This window comes from Hyla sarda, unplaced genomic scaffold, assembly GCF_029499605.1.
Source record: "Hyla sarda isolate aHylSar1 unplaced genomic scaffold, aHylSar1.hap1 scaffold_200, whole genome shotgun sequence".
Taxonomy (NCBI): domain Eukaryota; kingdom Metazoa; phylum Chordata; class Amphibia; order Anura; family Hylidae; genus Hyla; species Hyla sarda.
In genome coordinates this window covers 47,279-75,122 of record NW_026608660.1, presented here as the reverse complement: position 1 = coordinate 75,122, position 27,844 = coordinate 47,279, and the positions used below count along the sequence as shown (strand labels likewise).

Here is a 27,844-nt window from a genome sequence, read left to right as displayed (position 1 = left end):
TGTAAGGGGGTGGTGCACTGTACCCGAAGATACTGCCATATCGGGTCAATGCATAGGGCGACGGAAGCAAGCTTCGAAATCGGCCCCCGTTCTCAAAAATCCATTTAATATATGGTCCCCAGATAGGGGACGTATCAGATATTAAACTGATAAGAACAGATTTTTGATTGAAAGAGCTTTATTTTCCGTTCAGTCATTACAAGTCGTACAATAAATTACAGTCACACAAAGCATGATAGTACAATACACAGCAAAGGTTCCCTAAGCTATACATCGCACACCATGCTACTCTAACATTCAGCTCAATCCTGCAATATAAAGGCACAAGAGATCAAACAAAAACCAAATAATACAATCTGTGATCGGGGTAGGGGTGTGGGCGACTATGTGGGGGTAGGGAGGGGGCGGATCACAGGGCCAAACTGTTGGGCTGTATCTTCAGGGAGACATGGGAGAAGGAGAGGGGTCTTCACTCCTCTTCTTCCTCATCAACGGCCGAGCTGTCCAAGATGGAATAGTCTCTAAGCAGGTTCTTGATGAACCTGCGGCAGTCCCGGACGGACATGTTTTCCCTGTTGATCACGAGGCGGTTCCTGGCAAGCCACACTGCGTCCTTAAAACAGTTCATAAGGCGCCAGGCCTCCTGGATGGCCTCCACGTCGTGGGTCCCAGGGAACAGGCCGTAAAGCACCGAATGGTACGATAGGCAGCTCCTGGGCACTGAGTCTCTGAGTTCCTGTTCTAGGGCGTCCAACAGACCCTGTGCAAAGGGGCACTGCCAAAACACGTGGAAAGATGTTTCCTCCACGTAGGGGCAACGGGGGCAGTACCGGGTCTTGCACAGGTTGCGGGCATGCATGAATGACCTGAGAGAGAGACCTCCCATGACGGCCATCCACGACAAGTCCTTGTGTCCATTGGTAAGCCGCTTTGAGGCCACATTGTTCCAAACTGTCTCTGCAGTGGCTGCGGGGAGTCCCGGAACCAGCTCGGTCGAGTCCTTAGCTCGGATGAGCTTGTGGATTGTCTTTGGCTTCCATAGGTCTGGTTTCAGTCCTTCCAGCTGGTGCTCCCTCACAAACCGGACAACATCCCCATAGAACCAGGGAGTGTTCCAGTTGTAAGGGATGGAGCTGTCCCACTTGTCCCAGCCCAGCTGTCTCCAGAGGGGCATGAGAAGCAAGCGAGACATGGACCTGCCCGCTGAGCCAGTCTTTTCTACAAGAGTCCGCTGCACCGTGACACATGCAAAGGAGGCCCTCAGCAGAGCGGGGATGTCGGGTATTCCCTTCCCACCCTTGCGGGGTTCCTTGTACATCACGGTCCTCTTGACTCTGTCCATTTTGCCCCAGACGAAGCCAAACACTGTCCGGGTGATGGCCTTGCAAACGGTGGTATGGGGAGGCCAGGCCTGTGCGGTATATTGGAGCACAGGCAAAACTTCACTCCGCAGGACAAGTGCCTTGCCTTCCATCGTGAGCTTTCTGGAGCTCCACAGTCCGATCTTCGAGTTTATCCTTCCTAGTCGGTCTTGCCAAGACTTAAGGGCCGCTCCTTCCTTCCCGAACCAGACTCCAAGAATTTGAATGAAGTCCGGCTTAACGGCAAAGGGGAAGGGGGCGGAAGAAGCCAGGTGCCATTCCCCGAAGAGCATGGCCTCCGACTTCCCGCAGTTGACTTTTGCCCCCGAAGCTCTGCCGAAGTCCTCGCAGGTCTGGACGAGTGCAGTCACCGAACGCTGGTCAGCGCAGAAGACGGTCACGTCGTCCATGTAGAGCGAGCACTTGACCTCGTGGCGATCTGGTCCTGGTGCGGTGATCCCTCTGATCTCTCCATTCTGCCGGATAGTCTCAGCGAAGAGCTCTATAACACAAACAAAAAGGAGAGGTGAAAGAGGGCAGCCTTGTCTAACCCCTGAAAGAATAGGAAAGGGGTCAGTCTTCCAGCCGTTCACCAACACCGTGCTGTAAATGTCAAAATACATAACGTTAACAAAAGAGCAAAACATCTTCCCCAGACCCAGCCTGCGCAAAACCCTGTCCATGAATGCGTGGGAGACACGGTCGAACGCCTTCTCCTGATCTAAGCTGACCAGGGCGGCGCGGCCCCCGCGGTCCTGGATGTAACGGACCGTGTCTCTCACAAGGGCAAGGCTGTCGGCAATCCTGCGGCCAGGAATGCTGCAGGTCTGGTCCGGATGGACGATCTGCCCCATGACAGGTTTCAGCCTGTTGGCCAGCACCTTGGCGAGGATCTTGTAGTCCACGTTCAGGAGAGAGATGGGACGCCAGTTTTTCAGGTCACATCTCTCCCCCTTCCGCTTATACAAGATCGTGATCATCCCTTCCCTCAACGACGGAGGCATTCTGCCCCCCACCACCATCTCCTCGTACACCTCCAACAGGTCCGGACAGATCAGGTCACCCAGCGCTACGTAGAGCTCGGCCGGGAGACCGTCACTGCCCGGGGTCCTGCCGGGCTTAAAGGATTTAGCGGCAGAGAGCAGCTCCCCCACCGTCAAGGGATCGTCCATAGCCGCCGCACCTGCGGGATCAACAACGTTAGTGACACCTGACAGGAACCTCTCGGCGGCTTCGGGGTCGGATGACTTGGGGGCGTAGAGGTTGCTGTAGAAGTCGTGGACGACCCCCATCACTTCCTCCTTGCCGCTCCTCATGTGTCCGGTCTCATCTCGTAGCTCAGTCAGGGGCGTGTGGCCGGCATGGAGCTTCCTGAAAAAGAAAGAGTTACATTTCTCACCCTTCTCCAGGTTCTCCACCTTGGAACGAAAGACGATTCGCTTGGATTCCTCCTCAAAGTGCCTTTTCAAGCTCTTTTTGGTCTCCTCCAGCTCCTCCCTGACGTCCCAGCCACACTGGAGCAGGTCCTGCAGGGACCGCAGCTCGCGCTGCAGTTTCCTCAAGTCCCACTTCTTCGCACACGCCTGTTGTCTGCCTTTTGCCTGAAAGAAACAACGGAATTCGACTTTAACATATTCCCACCAATCGCTGATGCACTTGAACAGACATTTGTCATTTCGCCATACAAGGTAAGCATCCCTAAGTTCCTCCATGACCTCCCTCTGCTCCAACAGGGCACAATTCAACTTCCAGGAGCCCGGGCCAGGTGGGAATCCATGGCCCAGAGTCCCCCGGAATCGAATGGCCCTGTGGTCAGAGAAGAAGCAGGGGACCATAGAGTACGACACCTTTCTGACTGCTCTCGAAGTGAAGATGAAGTCTATCCGAGAACGGAGCGAGCCATCGGGGCGGCTCCACGTATAGTTTACAGAGCCGTTCCCGATGGACCCGACAACGTCCTGCAAGGATGCCTCCGTCACCATCTCAATCAGCAGTTTAGACGTCACGTCCAGGTTGGCGGATGTGCCAGAACTGCGCCCGTCCACCTCAATGGGGCAGTTGAAGTCACCACCCAACACTACTGCTCTAGTGGTGGCGAGTTCAGCCCGCAGGGCCTGGAGAACCTCCAGTCGGACATCCCTCTCAGGGGAGGCATACACGTTGATGAGCCGCACGGGCTCACCCGCCCAGGAACCGTCTGCGACAAGAAGTCTGCCACAGACGAGCTCCCGGACGGAATCAAGTGCAAAGTTACCTCCCCTGATCAGGATGGCCACCCCCGCAGACCTATTGTCGCCCCCTCCAGACCAGTAGGAAGGGCCGTGAGGCCACTGCCTGGCCAGATGGTTGTAAGACCTAGAAGCAGACAAAGCACATTCCTGCAACATGTAAACATCACACCTCTGGGAATCTAAGAACGTAAGAACAGTCTGAAATCTAAACCAAGCTCTAATACTCCTCACATTAATGCAGAAGATGTTGAGATCAGCCATGGGAATAAAAAAGAGAGGTTAGTTCTGATACTAGTTACCAGTCTGGTTGGACGGGTCCTCTTCTCTGGCGCCTGTCGGCTCCTGTGGCTTCTCGTAGCGCCCTTCCAAGAACTCGTCGTAGACCGTGTTGGACGGAGTGTCCAGGATTTTCTTAACCTCTGGGTCCTGCAGCAGCTCCTCCATAGATTGAGCTTGGACTGGCTCTGCTTGGACCTGCTCCACTTGGGCCTGCTCCATCACCTCCTCTCCTTCTGAAGCCTCAAGGCTCTCGCAGACCTGCTCCATCTCCTCATCTGAAGCTTGAGGGGTTTCGCAGGTCTCGATTATCTTTCTTTTGTGGGACTCTTCTGATACGTTGTCCCTTCCTTTCCTCTTCCTCTGTATGGTACCTGGGGGAGGAAGCACAGGAAAGTCCTCCGAAGGGCGGGCACCAGCAGCTGGAGGGGGGTTAGGTGCTGCTGGGCCAGGAGAGAAAGGAGGCTGGGTGGGGCGGGGGGCAGGAGAGAGTGCCCGGGCAGGGGAGGACGGGGCAGGGGTGGGCCGGGCAGGGGAGGACGGGGCAGGGGTGGGCCGGGCAGGGGAGGACGGGGCAGGGGTGGGCCGGGGTGGGGTACGGGGGGCAGGGGTGGGCCGGGGTGGGGTACGGGGGGCAGGGGTGGGGCGGGATGGGGCAGGAGGGGCGGGGGTGGGACGGGATGGGGCAGGAGGGGCAGGGGTGGGACGGGATGGGGCAGGAGGGGCAGGGGTGGGACGGGATGGGGCAGGGGTGGGACGGGATGGGGCAGGAGATGGGGCGGGAGGGGCAGGGGATGGGGCGGGAGGGGCAGGGGAGGGGCGGGACGGGGCAGGGGTGGTGGCTTTCGCCTTCTTACCCTCCTTGGTCGGCTTAGCCATCCGTGGTGTTGGCTCCGGAGCTGGGGCTGGCTTCGGTGCTCTCGCTGCCACAGATGCCCATGTTCTCTCCCTCTGGGGGCAGTCCTTGTAGCTGTGGGCTGCCAGTCCGCAGAGGTTGCAGGTCTTGCTCTTGGGGCAGTCCTTGGTCGTGTGACCTGTCACACGGCAATACCTGCAGGCATCCTCCGTACAGTCCTTGCCCTCGTGGCCCATCTTGCCACATCTCCTGCAGGTCTGCGGCATGTCCGGGTAGAAGATAAGTCCTGTGGAGTTGCCCAAGGAAAATGTCGTTGGCAGGTGCTGTAGTCCGTCTGGAGAAGCAGGGTTCTTGTTGAGTCTGACGACCACAGACCACTTGCAGGTCCAGTATCCGAGTGAGTTCAGGATGCGGGTGGGCTCCCTCACCACGGTGCAGAAGCGCTTCAGGAAGGTCGAGATGTCCGTGCCTGGGGTGTGTGGGTTCCGCATTGAGACCGTCACCCGCCTCTCCTCTCTTTGAATAAGGCAGTTGCCCACAAAGCGAGAGAAAGGGGATTCGGGACTCGCCGCTTTCACCACCTCCCAGTATCTTCTACAGGTCCCAATGGTGGCAAAGGTGATGTAGAAGATTCCCGAAAAGAAGGTTGCTATTCCCAGGGTGTCAGCCGTGGGGAAGCCTTGATCCGCCAGCATCTTCTTGCAGAACTGACCGTTCGTGGGACATGTCCGGCACCCTTCCGTCCACGGGCTTGAGCTTCAAGGCAACAGTCTGCCTCATCCAGGGCTCCAGGGTTGGAGCTTCCAGGTTAGGAATTCTGCCGCCCTTCTGCCTTGCCGTGGTGGAGGTTGAAGCTTGCTGTGGTTGGGGCTGGACCTCCAGGCCTTGCCCTGCAGCCTCCTGGGTGGACTTGCTGGTTGAGGCCATGGCTTCTTCCAGCAGGCTCTTTTCCGCTTCCTTGCTTGCTTGTGGAGAGAGGCTTCGCAAAGTCTTCTTTCCCGGGTGGGAGGAGCTATGCAGATCCGGTCCCGGTGGGAGGAGCTATGCAAATCCTTCTCCAGAGGCAGCGAGTTTCTTCGAAAAGATTCTGCGCCGCCTTCCTCTTCGCCGCTGTTCCGGAATTCACCGCCGATTCCCTTCTTCCAGGTTCTTCGTCGGCTTCTTCCGGAGCTGCAGTCTTCAAGATCTTCTCCTTCTTCAGATGTTCCGAGGCAGGCAGGAGACGATCTTCAGGTGGTATGCTCTAGAGAAATGCGGTTCTAATAAGAACGAAAAGTACTGCAATCGTACTACGCAAAAATCTCTACCACAATGCTTGGAGTTCTTCAGACCGTAGCGATCATGGTATCTCCCCTGCCAGGTAAGTATACTGATAAGAACAGATACTACACTTGATCTTAGCCAAAAGGCCGAGAAGCGATAACCGTGAAAGGGGCGGGCCCAACAAGGTCCCCTTCATGGGCACTATCACTGCTTGCTGTCAGGGAGGCTGCCAGACAATTTTCCATGCACACTCTGGGCTGGGGGGCAGTCAACCACCAGTACACACAGCAGAACCTAAACCCATACCATTATTGCTAAGCAGCAAGACAGGGGCCCATTGCACTCCCACGGGGCCTTTTTAAATGCAATCCATAACCCGGATTTGCCAGGAACCCTTCTTACTCCTCCTACTTGCATGTGACACTGGGCTTAGGATCTGCATAGGAAACACACACACAAGCACACACCTACCTTTGTTGCCTGCAGATGCCTCCTTGGCTGTCCCCAAACGGTATCAAACCAACACCCACGGGAAGCTGTAAGCATAGAGGACATGCCTGCACCCCATTGGACTTACCTGTGTGGGTTAAATCCGGGTTATTTGACAACCTATGGCGGTGATGGTTCTGCTCAGGCAGAGCAGTGCTGATGCTCCTCATAAAGCTGTCGCTGCTGTGAAGGTTCTAGGTGACATCACAAATCCCTATGGTTACATACACAACAAAGCTGGGTTGTTGTTGTTTACACTCTGCAAGGCCTGTGGAAGTGAGTGACATCATAGCACTGTAGTTCTGAGGGTTCTAGATGGATGCAACAATCTCCTGTTGCTTCTATGAAGGCCATAATAGACGACATCACCAAACAGCTCCATAGTCACATACACAGCAAAGGAGAGATGTTGTTTACACCTAGTGATGTCAGTGGTATTGAGTGACATCACAGCACAGTGCTAAGGCTCCTGGGCCTGGACACAGCAGCGGCTGCAATATCTCAACGGAGAATACGTTTATATATATGTGTGTGTGTGCGCGTATATATATATATATATATATATATATATATATATATATTTCTCCGCCGAAATCACTTTTAAACCCATTTCCACCTTTTTTTCCCTTCTCTTCCTCTTACTTTTTTTTCACGTTTTTTTACGTTTTTCTCCTTTTCGCCTCTTTTCTGGGCGTATTATTCTTCTTTTTCTTCTTTTTTTTCGTCTAATGCATACCCCATCAGTGCAGCAATGCTTATTCAATACCGCCAGCAGATGGAGACACTGGGGGATAATTTTCTAAGGATTTATACTGATTTTTCCTGTCTGAATTTGTCGCACAGAAAGTTGCAGGCCAAATATGTGTGACATTTCTGCGACTTTAGCTTCTAGAGCATTTTTACAACATTATACATAGGTGCTGAATACATAAAAAGCGACTGTTCAGCGACAGACAAGTCGCATCGGCTGAAAGTAGGCCAGAATGTCAGTCCATGTTGGAGCAGGTTTAGATACAGTCTAAAGTATAGATCTCAAAGTCTGTGCACAGAATTTAGCAAGGGCCTCGCACCTTCTGATGCATCAGGTAGGTGCACAATAGCATAGCCTAACCCTCTGTACTTTGGTCTATATTGATGCGGGACATAGACAGCCAGCTGATGACCAATCCATTAGTGCAATGGATGGCTGGAAGCATTTGTCTTTGCCTTTGCAATACCACAGAAGCAATGCATGGTCAATGTACAGCAATGACACACCTGTGTGAACAGCCAGGAGACCCCCCCCCCCCCCCCCCCATGTTATGTTACATAGTTACATAGTTAGTACGGTCGAAAAAAGACATATGTCCATCAAGTTCAACCAGGGAATTAAGGGGTAGGGGTGTGGCGCGATATTGGGGAAGGGATGAGATTTTATATTTCTTCATAAGCATTAATCTTATTTTGTCAATTAGGAACATTCAGCACCCACCCGCTATCAAGGCAGCTGCCTATCATGTCATGCCCTACCTGCACAGGTGTGCTGGCTACTCAAATGATCCAATTAAGGAGGCCATTTAGTCAGCAGCAGCAGAAGTCCTGTGCCTGGACGCTCCAACAGCGGCCAGACACAAGCAGAAGCAGCAGAAGCAGCAGCAGCAGCACCACCTTTTGTTTTTTGGCTGCAGCAGCAAGGCCCACAGGGCTGGCTAGCTGGCTAGCCAGCAAGCAGGTAGCAATGAAAGTAGGAATCTTTCTTTTTAACCCTGTAAGGGGGTGGTGCACTGTACCCGAAGATACTGCCATATCGGGTCAATGCATAGGGCGACGGAAGCAAGCTTCGAAATCGGCCCCCGTTCTCAAAAATCCATTTAATATATGGTCCCCAGATAGGGGACGTATCAGATATTAAACTGATAAGAACAGATACTACACTTGATCTTAGCCAAAAGGCCGAGAAGCGATAACCGTGAAAGGGGCGGGCCCAACAAGGTCCCCTTCATGGGCACTATCACTGCTTGCTGTCAGGGAGGCTGCCAGACAATTTTCCATGCACACTCTGGGCTGGGGGGCAGTCAACCACCAGTACACACAGCAGAACCTAAACCCATACCATTATTGCTAAGCAGCAAGACAGGGGCCCATTGCACTCCCACGGGGCCTTTTTAAATGCAATCCATAACCCGGATTTGCCAGGAACCCTTCTTACTCCTCCTACTTGCATGTGACACTGGGCTTAGGATCTGCATAGGAAACACACACACAAGCACACACCTACCTTTGTTGCCTGCAGATGCCTCCTTGGCTGTCCCCAAACGGTATCAAACCAACACCCACGGGAAGCTGTAAGCATAGAGGACATGCCTGCACCCCATTGGACTTACCTGTGTGGGTTAAATCCGGGTTATTTGACAACCTATGGCGGTGATGGTTCTGCTCAGGCAGAGCAGTGCTGATGCTCCTCATAAAGCTGTCGCTGCTGTGAAGGTTCTAGGTGACATCACAAATCCCTATGGTTACATACACAACAAAGCTGGGTTGTTGTTGTTTACACTCTGCAAGGCCTGTGGAAGTGAGTGACATCATAGCACTGTAGTTCTGAGGGTTCTAGATGGATGCAACAATCTCCTGTTGCTTCTATGAAGGCCATAATAGACGACATCACCAAACAGCTCCATAGTCACATACACAGCAAAGGAGAGATGTTGTTTACACCTAGTGATGTCAGTGGTATTGAGTGACATCACAGCACAGTGCTAAGGCTCCTGGGCCTGGACACAGCAGCGGCTGCAATATCTCAACGGAGAATACGTTTATATATATGTGTGTGTGTGCGCGTATATATATATATATATATATATATATATATATATATATATATATTTCTCCGCCGAAATCACTTTTAAACCCATTTCCACCTTTTTTTCCCTTCTCTTCCTCTTACTTTTTTTTCACGTTTTTTTACGTTTTTCTCCTTTTCGCCTCTTTTCTGGGCGTATTATTCTTCTTTTTCTTCTTTTTTTTCGTCTAATGCATACCCCATCAGTGCAGCAATGCTTATTCAATACCGCCAGCAGATGGAGACACTGGGGGATAATTTTCTAAGGATTTATACTGATTTTTCCTGTCTGAATTTGTCGCACAGAAAGTTGCAGGCCAAATATGTGTGACATTTCTGCGACTTTAGCTTCTAGAGCATTTTTACAACATTATACATAGGTGCTGAATACATAAAAAGCGACTGTTCAGCGACAGACAAGTCGCATCGGCTGAAAGTAGGCCAGAATGTCAGTCCATGTTGGAGCAGGTTTAGATACAGTCTAAAGTATAGATCTCAAAGTCTGTGCACAGAATTTAGCAAGGGCCTCGCACCTTCTGATGCATCAGGTAGGTGCACAATAGCATAGCCTAACCCTCTGTACTTTGGTCTATATTGATGCGGGACATAGACAGCCAGCTGATGACCAATCCATTAGTGCAATGGATGGCTGGAAGCATTTGTCTTTGCCTTTGCAATACCACAGAAGCAATGCATGGTCAATGTACAGCAATGACACACCTGTGTGAACAGCCAGGAGACCCCCCCCCCCCCCCCATGTTATGTTACATAGTTACATAGTTAGTACGGTCGAAAAAAGACATATGTCCATCAAGTTCAACCAGGGAATTAAGGGGTAGGGGTGTGGCGCGATATTGGGGAAGGGATGAGATTTTATATTTCTTCATAAGCATTAATCTTATTTTGTCAATTAGGAACATTCAGCACCCACCCGCTATCAAGGCAGCTGCCTATCATGTCATGCCCTACCTGCACAGGTGTGCTGGCTACTCAAATGATCCAATTAAGGAGGCCATTTAGTCAGCAGCAGCAGAAGTCCTGTGCCTGGACGCTCCAACAGCGGCCAGACACAAGCAGAAGCAGCAGAAGCAGCAGCAGCAGCACCACCTTTTGTTTTTTGGCTGCAGCAGCAAGGCCCACAGGGCTGGCTAGCTGGCTAGCCAGCAAGCAGGTAGCAATGAAAGTAGGAATCTTTCTTTTTAACCCTGTAAGGGGGTGGTGCACTGTACCCGAAGATACTGCCATATCGGGTCAATGCATAGGGCGACGGAAGCAAGCTTCGAAATCGGCCCCCGTTCTCAAAAATCCATTTAATATATGGTCCCCAGATAGGGGACGTATCAGATATTAAACTGATAAGAACAGATACTACACTTGATCTTAGCCAAAAGGCCGAGAAGCGATAACCGTGAAAGGGGCGGGCCCAACAAGGTCCCCTTCATGGGCACTATCACTGCTTGCTGTCAGGGAGGCTGCCAGACAATTTTCCATGCACACTCTGGGCTGGGGGGCAGTCAACCACCAGTACACACAGCAGAACCTAAACCCATACCATTATTGCTAAGCAGCAAGACAGGGGCCCATTGCACTCCCACGGGGCCTTTTTAAATGCAATCCATAACCCGGATTTGCCAGGAACCCTTCTTACTCCTCCTACTTGCATGTGACACTGGGCTTAGGATCTGCATAGGAAACACACACACAAGCACACACCTACCTTTGTTGCCTGCAGATGCCTCCTTGGCTGTCCCCAAACGGTATCAAACCAACACCCACGGGAAGCTGTAAGCATAGAGGACATGCCTGCACCCCATTGGACTTACCTGTGTGGGTTAAATCCGGGTTATTTGACAACCTATGGCGGTGATGGTTCTGCTAAGGCAGAGCAGTGCTGATGCTCCTCATAAAGCTGTCGCTGCTGTGAAGGTTCTAGGTGACATCACAAATCCCTATGGTTACATACACAACAAAGCTGGGTTGTTGTTGTTTACACTCTGCAAGGCCTGTGGAAGTGAGTGACATCATAGCACTGTAATTCTGAGGGTTCTAGATGGATGCAACAATTGCTTCTATGAAGGCCATAATAGACGACATCACCAAACAGCTCCATAGTCACATACACAGCAAAGGAGAGATGTTGTTTACACCTAGTGATGTCAGTGGTATTGAGTGACATCACAGCACAGTGCTAAGGCTCCTGGGCCTGGACACAGCAGCGGCTGCAATATCTCAACGGAGAATACGTTTATATATATGTGTGTGTGTGCGCGTATATATATATATATATATATATATATATATATATATATATATATATATATTCTCCGCCGAAATCACTTTTAAACCCATTTCCACCTTTTTTTCCCTTCTCTTCCTCTTACTTTTTTTTTCACGTTTTTTTACGTTTTTCTCCTTTTCGCCTCTTTTCTGGGCGTATTATTCTTCTTTTTCTTCTTTTTTTTCGTCTAATGCATACCCCATCAGTGCAGCAATGCTCATTCAATACCGCCAGCAGATGGAGACACTGGGGGATAATTTTCTAAGGATTTATACTGATTTTTCCTGTCTGAATTTGTCGCACAGAAAGTTGCAGGCCAAATATGTGTGACATTTCTGCGACTTTAGCTTCTAGAGCATTTTTACAACATTATACATAGGTGCTGAATACATAAAAAGCGACTGTTCAGCGACAGACAAGTCGCATCGGCTGAAAGTAGGCCAGAATGTCAGTCCATGTTGGAGCAGGTTTAGATACAGTCTAAAGTATAGATCTCAAAGTCTGTGCACAGAATTTAGCAAGGGCCTCGCACCTTCTGATGCATCAGGTAGGTGCACAATAGCATAGCCTAACCCTCTGTACTTTGGTCTATATTGATGCGGGACATAGACAGCCAGCTGATGACCAATCCATTAGTGCAATGGATGGCTGGAAGCATTTGTCTTTGCCTTTGCAATACCACAGAAGCAATGCATGGTCAATGTACAGCAATGACACACCTGTGTGAACAGCCAGGAGACCCCCCCCCCCCCCCCCCATGTTATGTTACATAGTTACATAGTTAGTACGGTCGAAAAAAGACATATGTCCATCAAGTTCAACCAGGGAATTAAGGGGTAGGGGTGTGGCGCGATATTGGGGAAGGGATGAGATTTTATATTTCTTCATAAGCATTAATCTTATTTTGTCAATTAGGAACATTCAGCACCCACCCGCTATCAAGGCAGCTGCCTATCATGTCATGCCCTACCTGCACAGGTGTGCTGGCTACTCAAATGATCCAATTAAGGAGGCCATTTAGTCAGCAGCAGCAGAAGTCCTGTGCCTGGACGCTCCAACAGCGGCCAGACACAAGCAGAAGCAGCAGAAGCAGCAGCAGCAGCACCACCTTTTGTTTTTTGGCTGCAGCAGCAAGGCCCACAGGGCTGGCTAGCTGGCTAGCCAGCAAGCAGGTAGCAATGAAAGTAGGAATCTTTCTTTTTAACCCTGTAAGGGGGTGGTGCACTGTACCCGAAGATACTGCCATATCGGGTCAATGCATAGGGCGACGGAAGCAAGCTTCGAAATCGGCCCCCGTTCTCAAAAATCCATTTAATATATGGTCCCCAGATAGGGGACGTATCAGATATTAAACTGATAAGAACAGATACTACACTTGATCTTAGCCAAAAGGCCGAGAAGCGATAACCGTGAAAGGGGCGGGCCCAACAAGGTCCCCTTCATGGGCACTATCACTGCTTGCTGTCAGGGAGGCTGCCAGACAATTTTCCATGCACACTCTGGGCTGGGGGGCAGTCAACCACCAGTACACACAGCAGAACCTAAACCCATACCATTATTGCTAAGCAGCAAGACAGGGGCCCATTGCACTCCCACGGGGCCTTTTTAAATGCAATCCATAACCCGGATTTGCCAGGAACCCTTCTTACTCCTCCTACTTGCATGTGACACTGGGCTTAGGATCTGCATAGGAAACACACACACAAGCACACACCTACCTTTGTTGCCTGCAGATGCCTCCTTGGCTGTCCCCAAACGGTATCAAACCAACACCCACGGGAAGCTGTAAGCATAGAGGACATGCCTGCACCCCATTGGACTTACCTGTGTGGGTTAAATCCGGGTTATTTGACAACCTATGGCGGTGATGGTTCTGCTCAGGCAGAGCAGTGCTGATGCTCCTCATAAAGCTGTCGCTGCTGTGAAGGTTCTAGGTGACATCACAAATCCCTATGGTTACATACACAACAAAGCTGGGTTGTTGTTGTTTACACTCTGCAAGGCCTGTGGAAGTGAGTGACATCATAGCACTGTAGTTCTGAGGGTTCTAGATGGATGCAACAATCTCCTGTTGCTTCTATGAAGGCCATAATAGACGACATCACCAAACAGCTCCATAGTCACATACACAGCAAAGGAGAGATGTTGTTTACACCTAGTGATGTCAGTGGTATTGAGTGACATCACAGCACAGTGCTAAGGCTCCTGGGCCTGGACACAGCAGCGGCTGCAATATCTCAACGGAGAATACGTTTATATATATGTGTGTGTGTGCGCGTATATATATATATATATATATATATATATATATATATATTTCTCCGCCGAAATCACTTTTAAACCCATTTCCACCTTTTTTTCCCTTCTCTTCCTCTTACTTTTTTTTCACGTTTTTTTACGTTTTTCTCCTTTTCGCCTCTTTTCTGGGCGTATTATTCTTCTTTTTCTTCTTTTTTTTCGTCTAATGCATACCCCATCAGTGCAGCAATGCTTATTCAATACCGCCAGCAGATGGAGACACTGGGGGATAATTTTCTAAGGATTTATACTGATTTTTCCTGTCTGAATTTGTCGCACAGAAAGTTGCAGGCCAAATATGTGTGACATTTCTGCGACTTTAGCTTCTAGAGCATTTTTACAACATTATACATAGGTGCTGAATACATAAAAAGCGACTGTTCAGCGACAGACAAGTCGCATCGGCTGAAAGTAGGCCAGAATGTCAGTCCATGTTGGAGCAGGTTTAGATACAGTCTAAAGTATAGATCTCAAAGTCTGTGCACAGAATTTAGCAAGGGCCTCGCACCTTCTGATGCATCAGGTAGGTGCACAATAGCATAGCCTAACCCTCTGTACTTTGGTCTATATTGATGCGGGACATAGACAGCCAGCTGATGACCAATCCATTAGTGCAATGGATGGCTGGAAGCATTTGTCTTTGCCTTTGCAATACCACAGAAGCAATGCATGGTCAATGTACAGCAATGACACACCTGTGTGAACAGCCAGGAGACCCCCCCCCCCCCCCCCCCCCATGTTATGTTACATAGTTACATAGTTAGTACGGTCGAAAAAAGACATATGTCCATCAAGTTCAACCAGGGAATTAAGGGGTAGGGGTGTGGCGCGATATTGGGGAAGGGATGAGATTTTATATTTCTTCATAAGCATTAATCTTATTTTGTCAATTAGGAACATTCAGCACCCACCCGCTATCAAGGCAGCTGCCTATCATGTCATGCCCTACCTGCACAGGTGTGCTGGCTACTCAAATGATCCAATTAAGGAGGCCATTTAGTCAGCAGCAGCAGAAGTCCTGTGCCTGGACGCTCCAACAGCGGCCAGACACAAGCAGAAGCAGCAGAAGCAGCAGCAGCAGCACCACCTTTTGTTTTTTGGCTGCAGCAGCAAGGCCCACAGGGCTGGCTAGCTGGCTAGCCAGCAAGCAGGTAGCAATGAAAGTAGGAATCTTTCTTTTTAACCCTGTAAGGGGGTGGTGCACTGTACCCGAAGATACTGCCATATCGGGTCAATGCATAGGGCGACGGAAGCAAGCTTCGAAATCGGCCCCCGTTCTCAAAAATCCATTTAATATATGGTCCCCAGATAGGGGACGTATCAGATATTAAACTGATAAGAACAGATACTACACTTGATCTTAGCCAAAAGGCCGAGAAGCGATAACCGTGAAAGGGGCGGGCCCAACAAGGTCCCCTTCATGGGCACTATCACTGCTTGCTGTCAGGGAGGCTGCCAGACAATTTTCCATGCACACTCTGGGCTGGGGGGCAGTCAACCACCAGTACACACAGCAGAACCTAAACCCATACCATTATTGCTAAGCAGCAAGACAGGGGCCCATTGCACTCCCACGGGGCCTTTTTAAATGCAATCCATAACCCGGATTTGCCAGGAACCCTTCTTACTCCTCCTACTTGCATGTGACACTGGGCTTAGGATCTGCATAGGAAACACACACACAAGCACACACCTACCTTTGTTGCCTGCAGATGCCTCCTTGGCTGTCCCCAAACGGTATCAAACCAACACCCACGGGAAGCTGTAAGCATAGAGGACATGCCTGCACCCCATTGGACTTACCTGTGTGGGTTAAATCCGGGTTATTTGACAACCTATGGCGGTGATGGTTCTGCTCAGGCAGAGCAGTGCTGATGCTCCTCATAAAGCTGTCGCTGCTGTGAAGGTTCTAGGTGACATCACAAATCCCTATGGTTACATACACAACAAAGCTGGGTTGTTGTTGTTTACACTCTGCAAGGCCTGTGGAAGTGAGTGACATCATAGCACTGTAGTTCTGAGGGTTCTAGATGGATGCAACAATCTCCTGTTGCTTCTATGAAGGCCATAATAGACGACATCACCAAACAGCTCCATAGTCACATACACAGCAAAGGAGAGATGTTGTTTACACCTAGTGATGTCAGTGGTATTGAGTGACATCACAGCACAGTGCTAAGGCTCCTGGGCCTGGACACAGCAGCGGCTGCAATATCTCAACGGAGAATACGTTTATATATATGTGTGTGTGTGCGCGTATATATATATATATATATATATATATATATATATATATATATTTCTCCGCCGAAATCACTTTTAAACCCATTTCCACCTTTTTTTCCCTTCTCTTCCTCTTACTTTTTTTTCACGTTTTTTTACGTTTTTCTCCTTTTCGCCTCTTTTCTGGGCGTATTATTCTTCCTTTTCTTCTTTTTTTTCGTCTAATGCATACCCCATCAGTGCAGCAATGCTTATTCAATACCGCCAGCAGATGGAGACACTGGGGGATAATTTTCTAAGGATTTATACTGATTTTTCCTGTCTGAATTTGTCGCACAGAAAGTTGCAGGCCAAATATGTGTGACATTTCTGCGACTTTAGCTTCTAGAGCATTTTTACAACATTATACATAGGTGCTGAATACATAAAAAGCGACTGTTCAGCGACAGACAAGTCGCATCGGCTGAAAGTAGGCCAGAATGTCAGTCCATGTTGGAGCAGGTTTAGATACAGTCTAAAGTATAGATCTCAAAGTCTGTGCACAGAATTTAGCAAGGGCCTCGCACCTTCTGATGCATCAGGTAGGTGCACAATAGCATAGCCTAACCCTCTGTACTTTGGTCTATATTGATGCGGGACATAGACAGCCAGCTGATGACCAATCCATTAGTGCAATGGATGGCTGGAAGCATTTGTCTTTGCCTTTGCAATACCACAGAAGCAATGCATGGTCAATGTACAGCAATGACACACCTGTGTGAACAGCCAGGAGACCCCCCCCCCATGTTATGTTACATAGTTACATAGTTAGTACGGTCGAAAAAAGACATATGTCCATCAAGTTCAACCAGGGAATTAAGGGGTAGGGGTGTGGCGCGATATTGGGGAAGGGATGAGATTTTATATTTCTTCATAAGCATTAATCTTATTTTGTCAATTAGGAACATTCAGCACCCACCCGCTATCAAGGCAGCTGCCTATCATGTCATGCCCTACCTGCACAGGTGTGCTGGCTACTCAAATGATCCAATTAAGGAGGCCATTTAGTCAGCAGCAGCAGAAGTCCTGTGCCTGGACGCTCCAACAGCGGCCAGACACAAGCAGAAGCAGCAGAAGCAGCAGCAGCAGCACCACCTTTTGTTTTTTGGCTGCAGCAGCAAGGCCCACAGGGCTGGCTAGCTGGCTAGCCAGCAAGCAGGTAGCAATGAAAGTAGGAATCTTTCTTTTTAACCCTGTAAGGGGGTGGTGCACTGTACCCGAAGATACTGCCATATCGGGTCAATGCATAGGGCGACGGAAGCAAGCTTCGAAATCGGCCCCCGTTCTCAAAAATCCATTTAATATATGGTCCCCAGATAGGGGACGTATCAGATATTAAACTGATAAGAACAGATACTACACTTGATCTTAGCCAAAAGGCCGAGAAGCGATAACCGTGAAAGGGGTGGGCCCAACAAGGTCCCCTTCATGGGCACTATCACTGCTTGCTGTCAGGGAGGCTGCCAGACAATTTTCCATGCACACTCTGGGCTGGGGGGCAGTCAACCACCAGTACACACAGCAGAACCTAAACCCATACCATTATTGCTAAGCAGCAAGACAGGGGCCCATTGCACTCCCACGGGGCCTTTTTAAATGCAATCCATAACCCGGATTTGCCAGGAACCCTTCTTACTCCTCCTACTTGCATGTGACACTGGGCTTAGGATCTGCATAGGAAACACACACACAAGCACACACCTACCTTTGTTGCCTGCAGATGCCTCCTTGGCTGTCCCCAAACGGTATCAAACCAACACCCACGGGAAGCTGTAAGCATAGAGGACATGCCTGCACCCCATTGGACTTACCTGTGTGGGTTAAATCCGGGTTATTTGACAACCTATGGCGGTGATGGTTCTGCTCAGGCAGAGCAGTGCTGATGCTCCTCATAAAGCTGTCGCTGCTGTGAAGGTTCTAGGTGACATCACAAATCCCTATGGTTACATACACAACAAAGCTGGGTTGTTGTTGTTTACACTCTGCAAGGCCTGTGGAAGTGAGTGACATCATAGCACTGTAGTTCTGAGGGTTCTAGATGGATGCAACAATCTCCTGTTGCTTCTATGAAGGCCATAATAGACGACATCACCAAACAGCTCCATAGTCACATACACAGCAAAGGAGAGATGTTGTTTACACCTAGTGATGTCAGTGGTATTGAGTGACATCACAGCACAGTGCTAAGGCTCCTGGGCCTGGACACAGCAGCGGCTGCAATATCTCAACGGAGAATACGTTTATATATATGTGTGTGTGTGCGCGTATATATATATATATATATATATATATATATATATATATATATATTCTCCGCCGAAATCACTTTTAAACCCATTTCCACCTTTTTTTCCCTTCTCTTCCTCTTACTTTTTTTTCACGTTTTTTTACGTTTTTCTCCTTTTCGCCTCTTTTCTGGGCGTATTATTCTTCTTTTTCTTCTTTTTTTTCGTCTAATGCATACCCCATCAGTGCAGCAATGCTTATTCAATACCGCCAGCAGATGGAGACACTGGGGGATAATTTTCTAAGGATTTATACTGATTTTTCCTGTCTGAATTTGTCGCACAGAAAGTTGCAGGCCAAATATGTGTGACATTTCTGCGACTTTAGCTTCTAGAGCATTTTTACAACATTATACATAGGTGCTGAATACATAAAAAGCGACTGTTCAGCGACAGACAAGTCGCATCGGCTGAAAGTAGGCCAGAATGTCAGTCCATGTTGGAGCAGGTTTAGATACAGTCTAAAGTATAGATCTCAAAGTCTGTGCACAGAATTTAGCAAGGGCCTCGCACCTTCTGATGCATCAGGTAGGTGCACAATAGCATAGCCTAACCCTCTGTACTTTGGTCTATATTGATGCGGGACATAGACAGCCAGCTGATGACCAATCCATTAGTGCAATGGATGGCTGGAAGCATTTGTCTTTGCCTTTGCAATACCACAGAAGCAATGCATGGTCAATGTACAGCAATGACACACCTGTGTGAACAGCCAGGAGACCCCCCCCCCCCCCCCCCATGTTATGTTACATAGTTACATAGTTAGTACGGTCGAAAAAAGACATATGTCCATCAAGTTCAACCAGGGAATTAAGGGGTAGGGGTGTGGCGCGATATTGGGGAAGGGATGAGATTTTATATTTCTTCATAAGCATTAATCTTATTTTGTCAATTAGGAACATTCAGCACCCACCCGCTATCAAGGCAGCTGCCTATCATGTCATGCCCTACCTGCACAGGTGTGCTGGCTACTCAAATGATCCAATTAAGGAGGCCATTTAGTCAGCAGCAGCAGAAGTCCTGTGCCTGGACGCTCCAACAGCGGCCAGACACAAGCAGAAGCAGCAGAAGCAGCAGCAGCAGCACCACCTTTTGTTTTTTGGCTGCAGCAGCAAGGCCCACAGGGCTGGCTAGCTGGCTAGCCAGCAAGCAGGTAGCAATGAAAGTAGGAATCTTTCTTTTTAACCCTGTAAGGGGGTGGTGCACTGTACCCGAAGATACTGCCATATCGGGTCAATGCATAGGGCGACGGAAGCAAGCTTCGAAATCGGCCCCCGTTCTCAAAAATCCATTTAATATATGGTCCCCAGATAGGGGACGTATCAGATATTAAACTGATAAGAACAGATACTACACTTGATCTTAGCCAAAAGGCCGAGAAGCGATAACCGTGAAAGGGGCGGGCCCAACAAGGTCCCCTTCATGGGCACTATCACTGCTTGCTGTCAGGGAGGCTGCCAGACAATTTTCCATGCACACTCTGGGCTGGGGGGCAGTCAACCACCAGTACACACAGCAGAACCTAAACCCATACCATTATTGCTAAGCAGCAAGACAGGGGCCCATTGCACTCCCACGGGGCCTTTTTAAATGCAATCCATAACCCGGATTTGCCAGGAACCCTTCTTACTCCTCCTACTTGCATGTGACACTGGGCTTAGGATCTGCATAGGAAACACACACACAAGCACACACCTACCTTTGTTGCCTGCAGATGCCTCCTTGGCTGTCCCCAAACTGTATCAAACCAACACCCACGGGAAGCTGTAAGCATAGAGGACATGCCTGCACCCCATTGGACTTACCTGTGTGGGTTAAATCCGGGTTATTTGACAACCTATGGCGGTGATGGTTCTGCTCAGGCAGAGCAGTGCTGATGCTCCTCATAAAGCTGTCGCTGCTGTGAAGGTTCTAGGTGACATCACAAATCCCTATGGTTACATACACAACAAAGCTGGGTTGTTGTTGTTTACACTCTGCAAGGCCTGTGGAAGTGAGTGACATCATAGCACTGTAGTTCTGAGGGTTCTAGATGGATGCAACAATCTCCTGTTGCTTCTATGAAGGCCATAATAGACGACATCACCAAACAGCTCCATAGTCACATACACAGCAAAGGAGAGATGTTGTTTACACCTAGTGATGTCAGTGGTATTGAGTGACATCACAGCACAGTGCTAAGGCTCCTGGGCCTGGACACAGCAGCGGCTGCAATATCTCAACGGAGAATACGTTTATATATATGTGTGTGTGTGCGCGTATATATATATATATATATATATATATATATATATATATATATATTTCTCCGCCGAAATCACTTTTAAACCCATTTCCACCTTTTTTTCCCTTCTCTTCCTCTTACTTTTTTTTCACGTTTTTTTACGTTTTTCTCCTTTTCGCCTCTTTTCTGGGCGTATTATTCTTCTTTTTCTTCTTTTTTTTCGTCTAATGCATACCCCATCAGTGCAGCAATGCTTATTCAATACCGCCAGCAGATGGAGACACTGGGGGATAATTTTCTAAGGATTTATACTGATTTTTCCTGTCTGAATTTGTCGCACAGAAAGTTGCAGGCCAAATATGTGTGACATTTCTGCGACTTTAGCTTCTAGAGCATTTTTACAACATTATACATAGGTGCTGAATACATAAAAAGCGACTGTTCAGCGACAGACAAGTCGCATCGGCTGAAAGTAGGCCAGAATGTCAGTCCATGTTGGAGCAGGTTTAGATACAGTCTAAAGTATAGATCTCAAAGTCTGTGCACAGAATTTAGCAAGGGCCTCGCACCTTCTGATGCATCAGGTAGGTGCACAATAGCATAGCCTAACCCTCTGTACTTTGGTCTATATTGATGCGGGACATAGACAGCCAGCTGATGACCAATCCATTAGTGCAATGGATGGCTGGAAGCATTTGTCTTTGCCTTTGCAATACCACAGAAGCAATGCATGGTCAATGTACAGCAATGACACACCTGTGTGAACAGCCAGGAGACCCCCCCCCCCCCCCCCATGTTATGTTACATAGTTACATAGTTAGTACGGTCGAAAAAAGACATATGTCCATCAAGTTCAACCAGGGAATTAAGGGGTAGGGGTGTGGCGCGATATTGGGGAAGGGATGAGATTTTATATTTCTTCATAAGCATTAATCTTATTTTGTCAATTAGGAACATTCAGCACCCACCCGCTATCAAGGCAGCTGCCTATCATGTCATGCCCTACCTGCACAGGTGTGCTGGCTACTCAAATGATCCAATTAAGGAGGCCATTTAGTCAGCAGCAGCAGAAGTCCTGTGCCTGGACGCTCCAACAGCGGCCAGACACAAGCAGAAGCAGCAGAAGCAGCAGCAGCAGCACCACCTTTTGTTTTTTGGCTGCAGCAGCAAGGCCCACAGGGCTGGCTAGCTGGCTAGCCAGCAAGCAGGTAGCAATGAAAGTAGGAATCTTTCTTTTTAACCCTGTAAGGGGGTGGTGCACTGTACCCGAAGATACTGCCATATCGGGTCAATGCATAGGGCGACGGAAGCAAGCTTCGAAATCGGCCCCCGTTCTCAAAAATCCATTTAATATATGGTCCCCAGATAGGGGACGTATCAGATATTAAACTGATAAGAACAGATACTACACTTGATCTTAGCCAAAAGGCCGAGAAGCGATAACCGTGAAAGGGGCGGGCCCAACAAGGTCCCCTTCATGGGCACTATCACTGCTTGCTGTCAGGGAGGCTGCCAGACAATTTTCCATGCACACTCTGGGCTGGGGGGCAGTCAACCACCAGTACACACAGCAGAACCTAAACCCATACCATTATTGCTAAGCAGCAAGACAGGGGCCCATTGCACTCCCACGGGGCCTTTTTAAATGCAATCCATAACCCGGATTTGCCAGGAACCCTTCTTACTCCTCCTACTTGCATGTGACACTGGGCTTAGGATCTGCATAGGAAACACACACACAAGCACACACCTACCTTTGTTGCCTGCAGATGCCTCCTTGGCTGTCCCCAAACGGTATCAAACCAACACCCACGGGAAGCTGTAAGCATAGAGGACATGCCTGCACCCCATTGGACTTACCTGTGTGGGTTAAATCCGGGTTATTTGACAACCTATGGCGGTGATGGTTCTGCTCAGGCAGAGCAGTGCTGATGCTCCTCATAAAGCTGTCGCTGCTGTGAAGGTTCTAGGTGACATCACAAATCCCTATGGTTACATACACAACAAAGCTGGGTTGTTGTTGTTTACACTCTGCAAGGCCTGTGGAAGTGAGTGACATCATAGCACTGTAGTTCTGAGGGTTCTAGATGGATGCAACAATCTCCTGTTGCTTCTATGAAGGCCATAATAGACGACATCACCAAACAGCTCCATAGTCACATACACAGCAAAGGAGAGATGTTGTTTACACCTAGTGATGTCAGTGGTATTGAGTGACATCACAGCACAGTGCTAAGGCTCCTGGGCCTGGACACAGCAGCGGCTGCAATATCTCAACGGAGAATACGTTTATATATATGTGTGTGTGTGCGCGTATGTATATATATATATATATATATATATATATATATATATATATATATATATTTCTCCGCCGAAATCACTTTTAAACCCATTTCCACCTTTTTTTCCCTTCTCTTCCTCTTACTTTTTTTTCACGTTTTTTTACGTTTTTCTCCTTTTCGCCTCTTTTCTGGGCGTATTATTCTTCTTTTTCTTCTTTTTTTTCGTCTAATGCATACCCCATCAGTGCAGCAATGCTTATTCAATACCGCCAGCAGATGGAGACACTGGGGGATAATTTTCTAAGGATTTATACTGATTTTTCCTGTCTGAATTTGTCGCACAGAAAGTTGCAGGCCAAATATGTGTGACATTTCTGCGACTTTAGCTTCTAGAGCATTTTTACAACATTATACATAGGTGCTGAATACATAAAAAGCGACTGTTCAGCGACAGACAAGTCGCATCGGCTGAAAGTAGGCCAGAATGTCAGTCCATGTTGGAGCAGGTTTAGATACAGTCTAAAGTATAGATCTCAAAGTCTGTGCACAGAATTTAGCAAGGGCCTCGCACCTTCTGATGCATCAGGTAGGTGCACAATAGCATAGCCTAACCCTCTGTACTTTGGTCTATATTGATGCGGGACATAGACAGCCAGCTGATGACCAATCCATTAGTGCAATGGATGGCTGGAAGCATTTGTCTTTGCCTTTGCAATACCACAGAAGCAATGCATGGTCAATGTACAGCAATGACACACCTGTGTGAACAGCCAGGAGACCCCCCCCCCCCCCCCATGTTATGTTACATAGTTACATAGTTAGTACGGTCGAAAAAAGACATATGTCCATCAAGTTCAACCAGGGAATTAAGGGGTAGGGGTGTGGCGCGATATTGGGGAAGGGATGAGATTTTATATTTCTTCATAAGCATTAATCTTATTTTGTCAATTAGGAACATTCAGCACCCACCCGCTATCAAGGCAGCTGCCTATCATGTCATGCCCTACCTGCACAGGTGTGCTGGCTACTCAAATGATCCAATTAAGGAGGCCATTTAGTCAGCAGCAGCAGAAGTCCTGTGCCTGGACGCTCCAACAGCGGCCAGACACAAGCAGAAGCAGCAGAAGCAGCAGCAGCAGCACCACCTTTTGTTTTTTGGCTGCAGCAGCAAGGCCCACAGGGCTGGCTAGCTGGCTAGCCAGCAAGCAGGTAGCAATGAAAGTAGGAATCTTTCTTTTTAACCCTGTAAGGGGGTGGTGCACTGTACCCGAAGATACTGCCATATCGGGTCAATGCATAGGGCGACGGAAGCAAGCTTCGAAATCGGCCCCCGTTCTCAAAAATCCATTTAATATATGGTCCCCAGATAGGGGACGTATCAGATATTAAACTGATAAGAACAGATACTACACTTGATCTTAGCCAAAAGGCCGAGAAGCGATAACCGTGAAAGGGGCGGGCCCAACAAGGTCCCCTTCATGGGCACTATCACTGCTTGCTGTCAGGGAGGCTGCCAGACAATTTTCCATGCACACTCTGGGCTGGGGGGCAGTCAACCACCAGTACACACAGCAGAACCTAAACCCATACCATTATTGCTAAGCAGCAAGACAGGGGCCCATTGCACTCCCACGGGGCCTTTTTAAATGCAATCCATAACCCGGATTTGCCAGGAACCCTTCTTACTCCTCCTACTTGCATGTGACACTGGGCTTAGGATCTGCATAGGAAACACACACACAAGCACACACCTACCTTTGTTGCCTGCAGATGCCTCCTTGGCTGTCCCCAAACGGTATCAAACCAACACCCACGGGAAGCTGTAAGCATAGAGGACATGCCTGCACCCCATTGGACTTACCTGTGTGGGTTAAATCCGGGTTATTTGACAACCTATGGCGGTGATGGTTCTGCTCAGGCAGAGCAGTGCTGATGCTCCTCATAAAGCTGTCGCTGCTGTGAAGGTTCTAGGTGACATCACAAATCCCTATGGTTACATACACAACAAAGCTGGGTTGTTGTTGTTTACACTCTGCAAGGCCTGTGGAAGTGAGTGACATCATAGCACTGTAGTTCTGAGGGTTCTAGATGGATGCAACAATCTCCTGTTGCTTCTATGAAGGCCATAATAGACGACATCACCAAACAGCTCCATAGTCACATACACAGCAAAGGAGAGATGTTGTTTACACCTAGTGATGTCAGTGGTATTGAGTGACATCACAGCACAGTGCTAAGGCTCCTGGGCCTGGACACAGCAGCGGCTGCAATATCTCAACGGAGAATACGTTTATATATATGTGTGTGTGTGCGCGTATATATATATATATATATATATATATATATATATATATATATATATATTCTCCGCCGAAATCACTTTTAAACCCATTTCCACCTTTTTTTCCCTTCTCTTCCTCTTACTTTTTTTTCACGTTTTTTTACGTTTTTCTCCTTTTCGCCTCTTTTCTGGGCGTATTATTCTTCTTTTTCTTCTTTTTTTTCGTCTAATGCATACCCCATCAGTGCAGCAATGCTTATTCAATACCGCCAGCAGATGGAGACACTGGGGGATAATTTTCTAAGGATTTATACTGATTTTTCCTGTCTGAATTTGTCGCACAGAAAGTTGCAGGCCAAATATGTGTGACATTTCTGCGACTTTAGCTTCTAGAGCATTTTTACAACATTATACATAGGTGCTGAATACATAAAAAGCGACTGTTCAGCGACAGACAAGTCGCATCGGCTGAAAGTAGGCCAGAATGTCAGTCCATGTTGGAGCAGGTTTAGATACAGTCTAAAGTATAGATCTCAAAGTCTGTGCACAGAATTTAGCAAGGGCCTCGCACCTTCTGATGCATCAGGTAGGTGCACAATAGCATAGCCTAACCCTCTGTACTTTGGTCTATATTGATGCGGGACATAGACAGCCAGCTGATGACCAATCCATTAGTGCAATGGATGGCTGGAAGCATTTGTCTTTGCCTTTGCAATACCACAGAAGCAATGCATGGTCAATGTACAGCAATGACACACCTGTGTGAACAGCCAGGAGACCCCCCCCCCCCCCCCATGTTATGTTACATAGTTACATAGTTAGTACGGTCGAAAAAAGACATATGTCCATCAAGTTCAACCAGGGAATTAAGGGGTAGGGGTGTGGCGCGATATTGGGGAAGGGATGAGATTTTATATTTCTTCATAAGCATTAATCTTATTTTGTCAATTAGGAACATTCAGCACCCACCCGCTATCAAGGCAGCTGCCTATCATGTCATGCCCTACCTGCACAGGTGTGCTGGCTACTCAAATGATCCAATTAAGGAGGCCATTTAGTCAGCAGCAGCAGAAGTCCTGTGCCTGGACGCTCCAACAGCGGCCAGACACAAGCAGAAGCAGCAGAAGCAGCAGCAGCAGCACCACCTTTTGTTTTTTGGCTGCAGCAGCAAGGCCCACAGGGCTGGCTAGCTGGCTAGCCAGCAAGCAGGTAGCAATGAAAGTAGGAATCTTTCTTTTTAACCCTGTAAGGGGGTGGTGCACTGTACCCGAAGATACTGCCATATCGGGTCAATGCATAGGGCGACGGAAGCAAGCTTCGAAATCGGCCCCCGTTCTCAAAAATCCATTTAATATATGGTCCCCAGATAGGGGACGTATCAGATATTAAACTGATAAGAACAGATACTACACTTGATCTTAGCCAAAAGGCCGAGAAGCGATAACCGTGAAAGGGGCGGGCCCAACAAGGTCCCCTTCATGGGCACTATCACTGCTTGCTGTCAGGGAGGCTGCCAGACAATTTTCCATGCACACTCTGGGCTGGGGGGCAGTCAACCACCAGTACACACAGCAGAACCTAAACCCATACCATTATTGCTAAGCAGCAAGACAGGGGCCCATTGCACTCCCACGGGGCCTTTTTAAATGCAATCCATAACCCGGATTTGCCAGGAACCCTTCTTACTCCTCCTACTTGCATGTGACACTGGGCTTAGGATCTGCATAGGAAACACACACACAAGCACACACCTACCTTTGTTGCCTGCAGATGCCTCCTTGGCTGTCCCCAAACGGTATCAAACCAACACCCACGGGAAGCTGTAAGCATAGAGGACATGCCTGCACCCCATTGGACTTACCTGTGTGGGTTAAATCCGGGTTATTTGACAACCTATGGCGGTGATGGTTCTGCTCAGGCAGAGCAGTGCTGATGCTCCTCATAAAGCTGTCGCTGCTGTGAAGGTTCTAGGTGACATCACAAATCCCTATGGTTACATACACAACAAAGCTGGGTTGTTGTTGTTGTTGTTTACACTCTGCAAGGCCTGTGGAAGTGAGTGACATCATAGCACTGTAGTTCTGAGGGTTCTAGATGGATGCAACAATCTCCTGTTGCTTCTATGAAGGCCATAATAGACGACATCACCAAACAGCTCCATAGTCACATACACAGCAAAGGAGAGATGTTGTTTACACCTAGTGATGTCAGTGGTATTGAGTGACATCACAGCACAGTGCTAAGGCTCCTGGGCCTGGACACAGCAGCGGCTGCAATATCTCAACGGAGAATACGTTTATATATATGTGTGTGTGTGCGCGTATATATATATATATATATATATATATATATATATATATATATTTCTCCGCCGAAATCACTTTTAAACCCATTTCCACCTTTTTTTCCCTTCTCTTCCTCTTACTTTTTTTTCACGTTTTTTTACGTTTTTCTCCTTTTCGCCTCTTTTCTGGGCGTATTATTCTTCTTTTTCTTCTTTTTTTTCGTCTAATGCATACCCCATCAGTGCAGCAATGCTTATTCAATACCGCCAGCAGATGGAGACACTGGGGGATAATTTTCTAAGGATTTATACTGATTTTTCCTGTCTGAATTTGTCGCACAGAAAGTTGCAGG

The 27,844-nt window shown here is 48.4% G+C and overlaps 10 non-coding genes and 1 pseudogene across 10 annotated transcripts; all 11 read right to left on the bottom strand.

The window, feature by feature from the left end:
* Positions 1–7: 7 nt before the first annotated feature.
* LOC130317568 (U2 spliceosomal RNA) lies at positions 8–180 on the bottom strand (annotated as a pseudogene).
* Positions 181–5,955: 5,775 nt separating this feature from the next.
* Positions 5,956–6,145, bottom strand: LOC130317579 (U2 spliceosomal RNA). The gene has a single exon (XR_008864677.1). It is a non-coding gene; the product is annotated as a U2 spliceosomal RNA (small nuclear RNA).
* A 2,084-nt stretch (positions 6,146–8,229) lies between these two features.
* LOC130317604 (U2 spliceosomal RNA) lies at positions 8,230–8,420 on the bottom strand. The gene has a single exon (XR_008864694.1). It is a non-coding gene; the product is annotated as a U2 spliceosomal RNA (small nuclear RNA).
* A 2,087-nt stretch (positions 8,421–10,507) lies between these two features.
* LOC130317603 (U2 spliceosomal RNA) lies at positions 10,508–10,698 on the bottom strand. The gene has a single exon (XR_008864693.1). It is a non-coding gene; the product is annotated as a U2 spliceosomal RNA (small nuclear RNA).
* A 2,088-nt stretch (positions 10,699–12,786) lies between these two features.
* On the bottom strand, positions 12,787–12,977 carry LOC130317602 (U2 spliceosomal RNA). Its single transcript, XR_008864692.1, has one exon. It is a non-coding gene; the product is annotated as a U2 spliceosomal RNA (small nuclear RNA).
* A 2,086-nt stretch (positions 12,978–15,063) lies between these two features.
* On the bottom strand, positions 15,064–15,254 carry LOC130317601 (U2 spliceosomal RNA). Its single transcript, XR_008864691.1, has one exon. It is a non-coding gene; the product is annotated as a U2 spliceosomal RNA (small nuclear RNA).
* Positions 15,255–17,333: 2,079 nt separating this feature from the next.
* On the bottom strand, positions 17,334–17,524 carry LOC130317600 (U2 spliceosomal RNA). The gene has a single exon (XR_008864690.1). It is a non-coding gene; the product is annotated as a U2 spliceosomal RNA (small nuclear RNA).
* A 2,088-nt stretch (positions 17,525–19,612) lies between these two features.
* Positions 19,613–19,803, bottom strand: LOC130317598 (U2 spliceosomal RNA). Its single transcript, XR_008864689.1, has one exon. It is a non-coding gene; the product is annotated as a U2 spliceosomal RNA (small nuclear RNA).
* A 2,088-nt stretch (positions 19,804–21,891) lies between these two features.
* On the bottom strand, positions 21,892–22,082 carry LOC130317597 (U2 spliceosomal RNA). The gene has a single exon (XR_008864688.1). It is a non-coding gene; the product is annotated as a U2 spliceosomal RNA (small nuclear RNA).
* A 2,095-nt stretch (positions 22,083–24,177) lies between these two features.
* On the bottom strand, positions 24,178–24,368 carry LOC130317596 (U2 spliceosomal RNA). The gene has a single exon (XR_008864687.1). It is a non-coding gene; the product is annotated as a U2 spliceosomal RNA (small nuclear RNA).
* A 2,090-nt stretch (positions 24,369–26,458) lies between these two features.
* Positions 26,459–26,649, bottom strand: LOC130317595 (U2 spliceosomal RNA). Its single transcript, XR_008864686.1, has one exon. It is a non-coding gene; the product is annotated as a U2 spliceosomal RNA (small nuclear RNA).
* Positions 26,650–27,844: the final 1,195 nt, after the last annotated feature.